General features: G+C 33.0%; 1 protein-coding gene across 3 annotated transcripts in view; it reads left to right on the top strand.

Annotated features, from left to right (window-relative positions):
* The window catches only part of XIRP2 (xin actin binding repeat containing 2), a 406,258-nt gene that overhangs the window by 44,302 nt on the left and 350,615 nt on the right, over window positions 1-11,341 (top strand). The window lies entirely within an intron of this gene.

The following is an 11,341-nucleotide window of genomic DNA, read 5'->3' as shown; positions in this document are numbered from 1 at the left end:
CCTAAGGGGTGGTAGTGGGGCTCAGGGCCTCTTGGCCCCAGGGCCAGGGAATCTGTCTGCTGCACCACTCAGCTACCCTACAGCAAAGTCAGTGAAAGGAGAGAGAAAATATAGTACATGGTAGTGGCGAAATATGAAAGGAGGGAGTTGTGATCAGCAAAGGCAATGGTGGAAAAAATATGGAAGTAACTTTTGTGATGGACTTATCATAAAGAATGTGATCCACCTGCGACAGAGTTGGTGGTGTTGGAACACAGACTGAAGCACATTTTTTATTATTATTATTTGGGGGGGGGGTGTAAGGCAAATGGGGCTGGGTGGCCTGCCTGGGGCCTCATAGCAGGATGATCGTTGGGTGTCTGAGGTCGGATTAGGACCCAGGTGCTCCTGGCTCAAGAGCCAGGGCTCTGTCTGCCACCCAGCTGCCCTTAATATTATTACTATTTTATTTTATTTTAGGTCTTTTTTTTTTCTTTTTTTGGTTTATGCAGGGCAGTGGGGTGGCTTCCATGTCACACAGCTGGGTGATTGTTGGGTGTACAGGGCCGGATATGGGCTTGGGTGCTCCTGGCTCCAGGGCTGGTGCTCTGTCCGCTGTGCCACCTAGCCATACCTACAATTATTACTATTATTTTTCTTAATTTTAATTTTAATTTTTTTCTCTCCCTTTTACTTTATTGCTCAAGTGAGTCTATATTTTTTTGGGGAGGGGCTATTTTGTTTACTCTTAAACAAGAATATTTTATTAACGTATAAAAAATTGTACAAAATGAGAATAAATAAATATTAAATAAAAGGAAAAAAGAAAATATTTTAAAAATCAGAAAAATAAAGTTGTTTTTTATTTTAAATTTGCTTTAATCTGCATTCAGATTTCATTGTTCTTTTTTTAGAAGTGGATGGCATTTTTCCACATATGTTTTTTTAGAATTGTCTTAGATCATTGTATAACTAAGAATAGCTGTTATTCATTTTTTATGATTATTCAATATTGTTGTTAATGTGTACAATGTTCTACCTGTACAATTTATATCTCTTGTTCTAGATTTTCAAGGCTGTATCCTTAATATATTCTTGAAGGCTCATTATATCTAGGCTCATTTTTTATGCATGAATTTCAGGTAGTCCATTAATTATTAAATTATCTTTCCTTGATCTAATTTAGGTCAATTATATTTTCTTCGCTTAGATACTTCACATTTCTTTCTTTTTTTTCTTTTGATTTTGTTTTGTTGTTTCTTGATGTTTCGGGGAGTCATTAGACTTCATTTTCTCAGTTCTAACTTTAGGAACATGAAAGCATGTAGAAAAATGTGGGAAAGGATTTCTGTGATAAAAATAATTAATAGTGAAAAGAACTTTCAACATCTGTTGAGGACAAAAAAAATATCCAAATGATGTTGGGAGCTGTTCTTTGCTCCGAAGATCAAAGAAAAATGAGCAGGTTGAATAGAAATAACCAAGAAGAGTGAACTTTTTAGTGAATTCTCTTCAGTGAATTTATGTATACCTTTTTTCATTTAACAAATTCTTTTTTTTTTTAGATTTTCAAGGCAATGGGGTTAAGTGGTTTGCCCAAGGCCACACAGCTAGATAATTATTAAGTGTCTGAGGTCAAATTTGAACCCAGGTACTCCTGACTCCAAGGCCAGTGCTCTATCCACTGCGCCACCTAGCTGCCCCCCCAATTCTTCTTTTTAAGGAACAATTCTTTTCACTGAATTTTAGCATCTATTTTACCATTTGTACTACTATGTAGTTTAAGGAGTTATTATCTTCAGTATTTTTGTGCCTCCTTTACCCAGCTGTTGACTCTTTTTTCATGATTTTCTTTTGTCATTCTAATTTTTTTTCCAATTTTTTTCATCTATCTTTCTTATTTATTTTTTTAAATCCTTTTTGAACTCTTCAAGTAATTTGAGGAGGAACAGAAATAAATTCATTGTTTTCTTTGAGCCTATATGTAGCTGTTTTGATTTCATCATCTTTTTCTGAGTTTGTCTTTTGACTTTCCCTGTCACCATAGTTACTCTTTACAGTCAGGTTCTTTTTTGGTTGCATGCTCAGTTTTTCTTTCAGATTATTTCAGATTATTTTAACTTCATCTTAAAGCTGGAGTTTGTTTTCAGGGTGGAGGCAGGTAACTTTTCCAACTTGTGTTTTTTTTTTTATGTTGCTGCTTTCAGAGCTAGTTCTAGGAGTCTATAAGTTTTTTCTTCTGAGGGGGTATGTTCTAGTGTGAGGTGCTATCACTGCTCCTCTGGCCTATGCTCTGGTCTGTGAGTAACAATAAGTAACTTTTTCTGGTTTTGAACTGTGACCAGGCTTTATGGCCCTGCTAGTGCTCCTTGACCTAGGACTGTAAATTAAAACTACATATGAGTAATGTAACAAAATTCATGTAAAAGATTCCATGAAAATTTCTTTGGAACAGATATTCAAATCCATTATGGTCTGTGTATTGTGAACTCTAATGAGCACTGCTGGTGTGCCAGGAGCAAGACCTTTGCATTACTCTTATCTGAGTGAGACAGACCTTTCTTATTGACCTTATGTGTCTCAGGATGGGAAAATGTTATACTCCACCTTTTTTTCTTGTTCTGCCATCCAGAATTTGTTTTAAAGCATTATTTTAACATTGTCTGGAAAGGAACTTGGAAGAGCTTAGATGAATCCCTATCTTTAGTCATCTTGGTTCTACCTGTGCTTGCAAAAATATTTTAGTTTTTATTTTTATCAAAATTTCCATTTGGTTTTCTAATCCTCATTCTCCCTTATTTGACATAAACTCTGCCTTGAATGAGGAAATTTCTTCCTCATTTCTCTTAACTTGTCTGTGATATAATTTTTAATATCTTAGTCATACATCTTTTGGAGCTCATCTTGGTGTATTGTGTAGAATTCTGTTCTAAATCTAATTTATATTACACTGCTTTCCATTTCAGTGCATTTTCTATGGGTTATCTCTTTACTCTTCTTGGTTATTTCTATTCAACCTGCTCATTTTTCTTTGATCTTCGGAGCAAAGAACAGCTCCCAACATCATTTAGATATTTTTTTTGTCCTCAACAGATGTTGAAAGTTCTTTTCACTATGAATTATTTTTATCACAGAAATCCTTTCCCACATTTTTCTACATGCTTTCATAATCCATTCTCTTCAATAAAGATGCTTCCTCTAGCTCTTTGCCATTCTCCTGCTAGAAACTAATTAAAACTATTCTGTGTTTCTCTGTCTCTGAATCTGTCCCTCTCTTTCTGTCTCTTTATCTCTTTTCTCTCTCTCAGTATCTGTGTGTGGCTCCATCTTTCTCTCTCTCTCTTATTTTTAATAGTGTCTCCAGAGCTCCTCAGAACATAGGAAATACCACAATAGCTCATCTTTCCAACCAAAGATCACAAATTTTACATATGGACAAGAAGTCAGAAAGTTAGACAATGAAAATCAGGGAAACCACAAGATATGGTAGCTACCATATGAAAGGAAAAGAGAGCTTGGAATTCAATATTCCAGAAGGCTCAAGATACAGATTTTTAACCAATAATAAGCAACTTAGCAAAACTCAATATAGTCTTACAAGGTGAATGGGTAAAGGCAGCTGTACAATGAAATATTGGACTTCTAAAAATTTATGATAAAAATAATCATATGGGAGATTTTCTTAATGAGGGAGCATCATAAATAGAGTCAAATATATAGAGGCTTTGAAGATGATTTTTGATATATTTTGGTGATCTTAAAATAAAGAAATATTCTAGAGAATAAAAGATAAGAAATGGAAGGATTTATTGGAAGTTTATACAAAAATAAGCTAAGTGGCTAGTGTATAGAGTATCAGTCCTGGGTACTTAATTAACCTAGCTGTGTAACCTTGGACAAATCTCTTAATCCTATTACCTTACAAAACATGTTTAAACACCTAAAAGGATCAGATCATCAGCTATCATTTGAACTTTACTTTGAATTGACCAGAATGAAGTGAGCTGATGCATACAATGACAACATTATAAAAAGAAATAATTGTGAAAAGGGTAAGAATTTTGACTTATGTTATTATTGACCATGATTACAGGGAACAACTGAATTATTTGGGGTTTTTTTAGGTTTTTTGTAAGTCAAACAGGGTTAAGTGGCTTGCCCAAGGCCATACAGCTAGGTAATTATTAAGTGTCTGAGACCGGATTTGAACCCAGGTACTCCAGACTCCAGGGCCAGTGCTTTATCCACTAGGCCACCTAGCTGCCCCGAACAACTGATTTAGAATGATGTCTAACTTCTGACAGAAATGTACTGGACACTTTTGAAAATGACCAATATGTGGATTTGTTTTGATATATGTCTTTATTGTAGAGATTTTATTTTGGTTTGGTTTTCTATTCTAATAGAATGAGGAATGCTTGAGGGAAAGAAAATGCTTATTAATTGAAAAAACTCATCTGAAAAAAAAATATCCTTCTAATCTAGAAGATAGTTAGTTATTTAAACAATTATATGCATCACACATCTTCCCTATATCTTTTTCTATCTTCCTCAGAGATTCCCATCCTTAACTTTTGTCCTTACTATTGCTGAAGTAAGAATTATAATAGCTACCTTTTATATTTTTTTAAGGAATCGGGCTAGTCCATAATTATTTTCTCATTTTACTATCAGTGATAAAACTTTTGTTTATGGTGTTGTCATTGAAGCATTATACCAATAGAGTTTAAATATTTCTCTAGTTGTCCAAAGTTAGCCAAATAAATGAGCCTTTATACTCTCTTGCTAATGGATGAATCCAACCATTTGAGAATATGCAAGATCATATGCTACTTCTAGGAAACCTGCATCCTAGATCCTGTCAAAGTGAGGTCTACAATAGTACAGCTATTATTAAAGCTTTTACCAACCAACTCCAGACCAATTACCCCTGCCTGAGGTCATTCAAGGGTAAACATGGAACCAGTTAATTATGCAAAAATTAATATGACAGCACAAATATATAAATTAGTCCATAATATATGGAAGTAGTTTGATAATTATACTATTAATGGTGATAGGAATACTAATAACAATAATAATGCAACTTTGACAAGAAGTTTGTCAAGAATTTTGCCCTATTATTTTACTTAAGTGACTATACATTGGAGAATAAGTACATATCAGGGCTTACCCATTCACAGCAAAGGAATCAAACACTGAGATATTTGAATTGTATAAGCCAACAATATGAACAAAGGAAGTATAAATGTGGCAAAGCCCAATTACTTCAAATCTCAAAAAAATAAGTCTATTGAACTAAAAGCATTAATCTCTAGAGTTGGACCCTATGAATACAGAATTCTAATTAACATCTTGTTTTTTTTCACAACTTGTATTTCCCCACAATGTGGGATAGCCTTCCCTTAACCTAACACATAGACCATGAAATTATGAAAGAGAGATATTTTTCCTTGAGTAAATATTAACATGTTGACTTGGAAAAGTTGATGTTCCTTCAAAAGTACTTCATTTGCACATGTGATCTTACTCTCTAATAGATTCTGGTTTGCCATTCAAAACTTATTTCATGTCAAAAGCAGAAACTGGAAAAATGGGAAAAATGAATAATGTAAATGATCTTATGATTTTGATGGAAATGATGTTTTATAAATTTAATTAAAATCATTTTTATAGTTCATAAAAAGTTTAAAATTGAGCTAGTCTTCTGCAAAATTGTCAAAAGTCTAAGTAGCCTAATCTACCTATCCTAGTCAATATGACTGCCATTTCCAAATTGTGCCTCCTCTCATTGTCATCATTTTCTTTTTTTCATTTCTGTTTTTCTTTTTGCAAGACAATGTGATTAAGTGACATACCCAAGGTCACACAGCTAGGTAATTATTAAATTTCTGAGGCCAGATTTGAATGTTTAGATCCTCCTGACTCCAGGGCCATTGCTCTATTCACTGCACCACCTGGCTGCCTCATTTTGTCATCATTTTCCAAACGTATTTACTGAGCAATATGATATCTGAAATGTGTGCATTCTTATATTATCTCTGGTTCAATGTAGAATATTACATGTAAAATAAAGAAAAATAGATATGGTTAAAATAAGGGCTTTTTCCCATAGATTTACCCCTAGATAATGAAGCCCTCATTTTGTATTTTTATTTATCAGAAAATTATTTTCTATTTTTTAACTGTTCTTGCCTTAAGGAAAATGTCTATTTTTTTTCCTAGGAGAGGGATGTCTTGAGAATTTGCTTCTTGCCAGATAAGGGGAATGTTACTCTATAAAACCTTCTTTACTGAATAGAGGAAATTCAAGAAACTTGCCCTAGACAATGTATCTCACACTCAGAATGTAGCCAAAGGACTCCATAGATAAATAAAAAGCAGTTGTCTTTTGACTCAGCAGGTCATATTATAGTCAGCAACAGCTGAACAGCTCTATGAAATGTGTTTATTTTAAATAGTTCACAGCTATCACTAGTAAGGGAGAATTTAGAGCTTACTTAAATGAAAAAAAAAGTAATTTTGCAAGGTTCAGGCTAGTTTGAAATCTTCCTCCACTATACTTTTTTTCTAAAGTTATTAAAAAAGAAACAAAAGCAAAATATTTTACTTTCCTCCACATCTTGCCTTAGCCTATCACATCAATTCATTCAATTTTTATTAAGTAATTTCTATGTGTATAGTGGGGAACCTGGGTGATGGAGTCAGTAGAGCACCAGACATGGAAAACCTGAGTTCAAATCCGGCCTCAGACATTTGCTAGATGTGTGACTCTGGGCAAGTCACCTAACCTTTATTTCACTCATTTCCTCACCTGTAAAATGGGGGCAAGCTGGAAATGGAAATGTCAAACCACACCATTGTGTTTTCCAAGAAAATGCTATGGACAAGTATATAGAGTCAGATACAAATGAACAACTAAATAACAGTGTGCATGGTATGGTCCTAGTTGTTGTGAGGGATATAAAGAAGATTGGTATAATCTCCCCTTGGCATGTTTAGTAGAGGAGAATATATAAATATGTAGATACATACAAATATATATATATATATTTATAAACATTTATTAGTGTGTATGGAATATATATTCTTGTATTGAATTCACATACATGAAATATCTGTGATCACATATATTAATTTAAATATATTCATGCAGAATTATTTTTATTTGAATAAAATTAAATTTTTATTCTAAAAATGTTTAAAACATGTAGATTTGTAAGTATTATTGTGTAATAATTAATTTCAGAATTTTCTGATATATATATACACCAAATAATAGTAGACTATAATTATAATATGTATATATATGCATATATTTCTGTTTGTCATTTAAAAACAATGAACAAAATAAGACTATATATACACATATGTTTCAAGGATATAAAATCTTTGCATGCTATATATATATTTTTATATATTGAATACATGTATATAAATAAGTATAATGCAATACAGTTTATGTGCCTAGAAGAACTAAGTATTCTGTGTTCATAAGATCGTAGGTTTAGAATTAGAAGATACCTTAAAGAATATTTAGTCCCACCTCCTCATTTTATAAATGAGAAAACTGAGAGAAAAAGAGTTTAAGCAAATTGTAAAAGGTCAAAGTATTCAAAAAAGACAGAGAGGCCAGTTCAGGAACCTGATCCTTTCATGACAAATCCTGTGCCCTGTCTATGCTGCCTCTTCAGTTTCTAAGAGTGAGGGAACTGCTCAATGAGCAAACACAGTTAAGAATGGAGAAGGTCCAAGAAGGTAGATAATGAACAAACTGATCCAAACTGGATCAGCTCCTACTTCTACTCATTTAAAGTTTAGACCTAATGATACTGATCATATACTTAACATTATATTAAGAATTATAATGTGATGTAGCAAAATGAAAATTCAGGAGACTTGGGATCTAATTTGAGCTTAACCACTAACTAGCTGTGAGCTTTCGGCAAATCATTTCATCTCTGATTCCATTTCTTCACATATGCCAAGTATTTCACTTCCACACAGAAATTCTTAAAAACTTATTAAGAGTTTACCATCTATTAATTTACTACCTATAAATTCGCATTTTTCCTTGATTATTCTCCCTCTAACAAGCCATGATTGTATGATATCATCATCATCATCATCATCATCATAATACAAAAAGTCATTTAATTAAATTAGAATAAAAGAAATGATAGATAAGAATCACTCATCATTTCCCAAATAAATATTAGAGGAAATATCATAATAGATTGCACTCATTACTCATTTCCCAAACTGCAACTTCTTAAACTTCCAGAGAATATAGATTCTGAATTCTCTCAATTCTGCTTTCCTCATAATACAAAGTAATTAAATAGGAAAAAAAACATATTTTTTAAGCTTGTCTATCACTTTGCCAAATAGAATGTTAGGATAATCTAAATCAGCAGTATAGGGGGAAAGTAGATGAGAAAAATGACAGATATTCTTGAAATCATCAAACCCAATTTGGGAGAATGCTATGTCTTGCAAAATATGGCCTTAAAAAAATGAGATTGGGGTGGCTAGGTGGTGCAGTGGATAAAGCACTGGCCCTGGAGTCAGTAGTACCCGAGTTCAAATCTAGCCTCAGACACTTAATAATTACCTAGCTGTGTGGCCTTGGGCAAGTCACGTAACCCCAGTTGCCTTGTAAAAAACCTAAATAAAAAAAATGAGATCATCTACCTCTTAATCACCTTTGATGACTCCCCAACACTTAACTTTCCTATATATATATTCCTAGCTATGGAATTTGGAACCTTCCTAAGACATATCTCTGAGCTTAGTGAACATTTGAAATAACCAGATATAGCTTCAGTATATGTAGAACATAAACACAGACAAAGCAGGGTAATCACTGCCCTCTACTTCCTTCTTCTCTCATTAGTATCTCAAAAGATCTTTATTGGCCTATAATTATTTGAGCAGTTTAGGATTTTGTTTGTTTTGTTTTGTTTTGAATATACTTTAGCCTTTGTCCTCCAGGAGCTTATAATAAAGAACTAGTTGTATGATTTCTGATTTCCAGAATTCCATGTACATCTATACATTTGTATGGTGAACTAAATTAAAGAACATTTAATAAAATTTTCATTAATCATTATTGTATTAACTTGTACCATTAGGTTATACAGTAAAACATAAAACCTAATGGTATTAGTTTTTTAAGAGTACAAATTCCAAAATTTCCAAAGACTATTTTTGTTACTGGAACTTTGAAATTAAATGAATGATTCATTATCTCTAGCTAGGAGTGCAATCTGATATTGGCTTAATGTTTTTATTGATTAGTTTAATATATTAATTATGGGGTTTTTGTTAGGTTCAATTGGTAAAGTGGCAAAAAAAACCTTACATATTTTAATGCTAAAAATAAAAATTACCGTGTAAGACTATAGACATGCATTTGCTTTTTTTTTTAACAAAAAGATATATAGTTCCTAGGATTTACAAATAGAAGAGACATTAGACCTTATATATTCTAACTCTCTTATTTTACAGATAATGATTAAAGAGATTAAATCAACAGAGTCAGGGCCCAAAGCGAGGTCTTCAAATTCCATATGCTACATCAGCCTGTCACTGCCCTTGAAAGATCTATTTATTCACCCTAAGCTGAAAGATTGTTGAAGATCTCCTTTTCATTCTAGGATCACATATCCTTGAGTTATAACATTTGCAAGCCTCAGCAATATGGTACCTCAGATTTTTTTTTTCATCCTATCTGAAATAATACCCCAACTTCACAGATGTTACTTCTACATAGATGGTGATAGTTAATGTACAGCTCTTTAAGAATTGCAAAGAGCTTTATCAATATTATTTAAATTTACCCCCATAATATCCATGGAAATTAGAGACTATTACCATCCTCATTTTACAGATGAGGAAATTGAGGTAGACAAAGGCTAAATTTTTGGAATTTGAGTTTTCTGAACTTCATGTGCAACACTATCCATTATATCATCTAGCAGACAGTCATTTATCATCTTAGAGAGCTACCTTCTGTTTATTCCTTTACATGTGGGCCATGGTGGTATGCTTAACATTGAAATCAGTTTCTCCCTCTTCCTTATCCCAAATGTACCTCCACAAGTTAACAGCTCATAGCAGTTCTTTCACCCAAGTTTTTCTTCATACACCTACAAACCTTAATTCAAGTCCTCATCATCTAAAACCTAGGCTAATTCAATGTCTTCCTAATCAGTCTCTGCCATGTGTCTCCCCACTCCATAATATTGGCAAAGCTCTATGTAGATAGATAGAAAGATAGACATAGACGAGGAAGGCAGGAAATAAGTATTTATTAACACTTATCACAGTGTCTAGAATATCATAAATCTTCAATAGATACTTATTTCCTGCCTTCCTCATCTATGTCTATCTTTCTATCTATCTACATATGTATTTATATGTAGATAGAAATATATATCTGCATATGTATTTATATTCATTCACTGATGTGTATTGTTTATGTATTTATTAAGTGAATGATTTTATGATTGATTTTGTATATGCTTATATTGCACTAGCTTCCCCCCACTTCATAAAAATGAAGCTCTTTGAGAGTAGGGATTGTTTCATTCATTTATTGACATGCCCAGCAATTAACAGTGTCTGTCACACAGTAAGCACTTAATAGACACTAGTTGATCAATTGGAACAGTGTTGGTGGCTAATGAATGAAGGACTACTAGCTATTTGTTTTGCTTCTAAGCTATATGTTCTATGTAGAAATAAAACTGCTTACCTATTTCTAGAGTCTAGTATGACCTTTTTTCAGAGAAATCATAGGATAACAAATTTAGAGGTGAAAGGGGTCATAGAGTCCAATCCACTTATTTTGCAGATAAGGATATTTAGATTCAGAATATAGTGATTGGTCTTAGAACACACAATTGAAGTGAATAAACTAACATTCAAATCCACATCTTTTGATCTGAATCCAGTATACTTTCCGTGGAGCTATATTTCTACTGCTTACTAGGCCACTATACTCTTAATTTTATTTCAATTGGAGTATTTTGGAGTATGGTCTTTTTCTCTTGCCCATCTTCCTTAAAGGTACTTCACAGACAATTAGCAATTATTTCAGAATTGTCCCACCATTCATCTGAATCGCATGATCATGTCAAGAGAAGTGAATTGCATTAAGATTGTAAAACTAGGACTATAGGACTTACTTGCTACTATCCTACCATATTGCTAAGGGACTGGCTCCAGAAGCAGAATATGACCTCATGATGAATCCAAAACTTGTGGGATACATTAGACAAGAGAGCACCATTGGCCTTGTTGGTTTGATTTCAAACACTGATGTTTAACTTATAATATGGAATGTTTTCTTGCTAAG

Source organism: Macrotis lagotis, chromosome 1 (genome assembly GCF_037893015.1).
Source record: "Macrotis lagotis isolate mMagLag1 chromosome 1, bilby.v1.9.chrom.fasta, whole genome shotgun sequence".
In the NCBI taxonomy this organism is placed as follows: Eukaryota; Metazoa; Chordata; class Mammalia; order Peramelemorphia; family Peramelidae; genus Macrotis; species Macrotis lagotis.
Note: the sequence above shows the minus strand (reverse complement) of the source record. Positions and strands in the feature narration are given on the sequence as shown.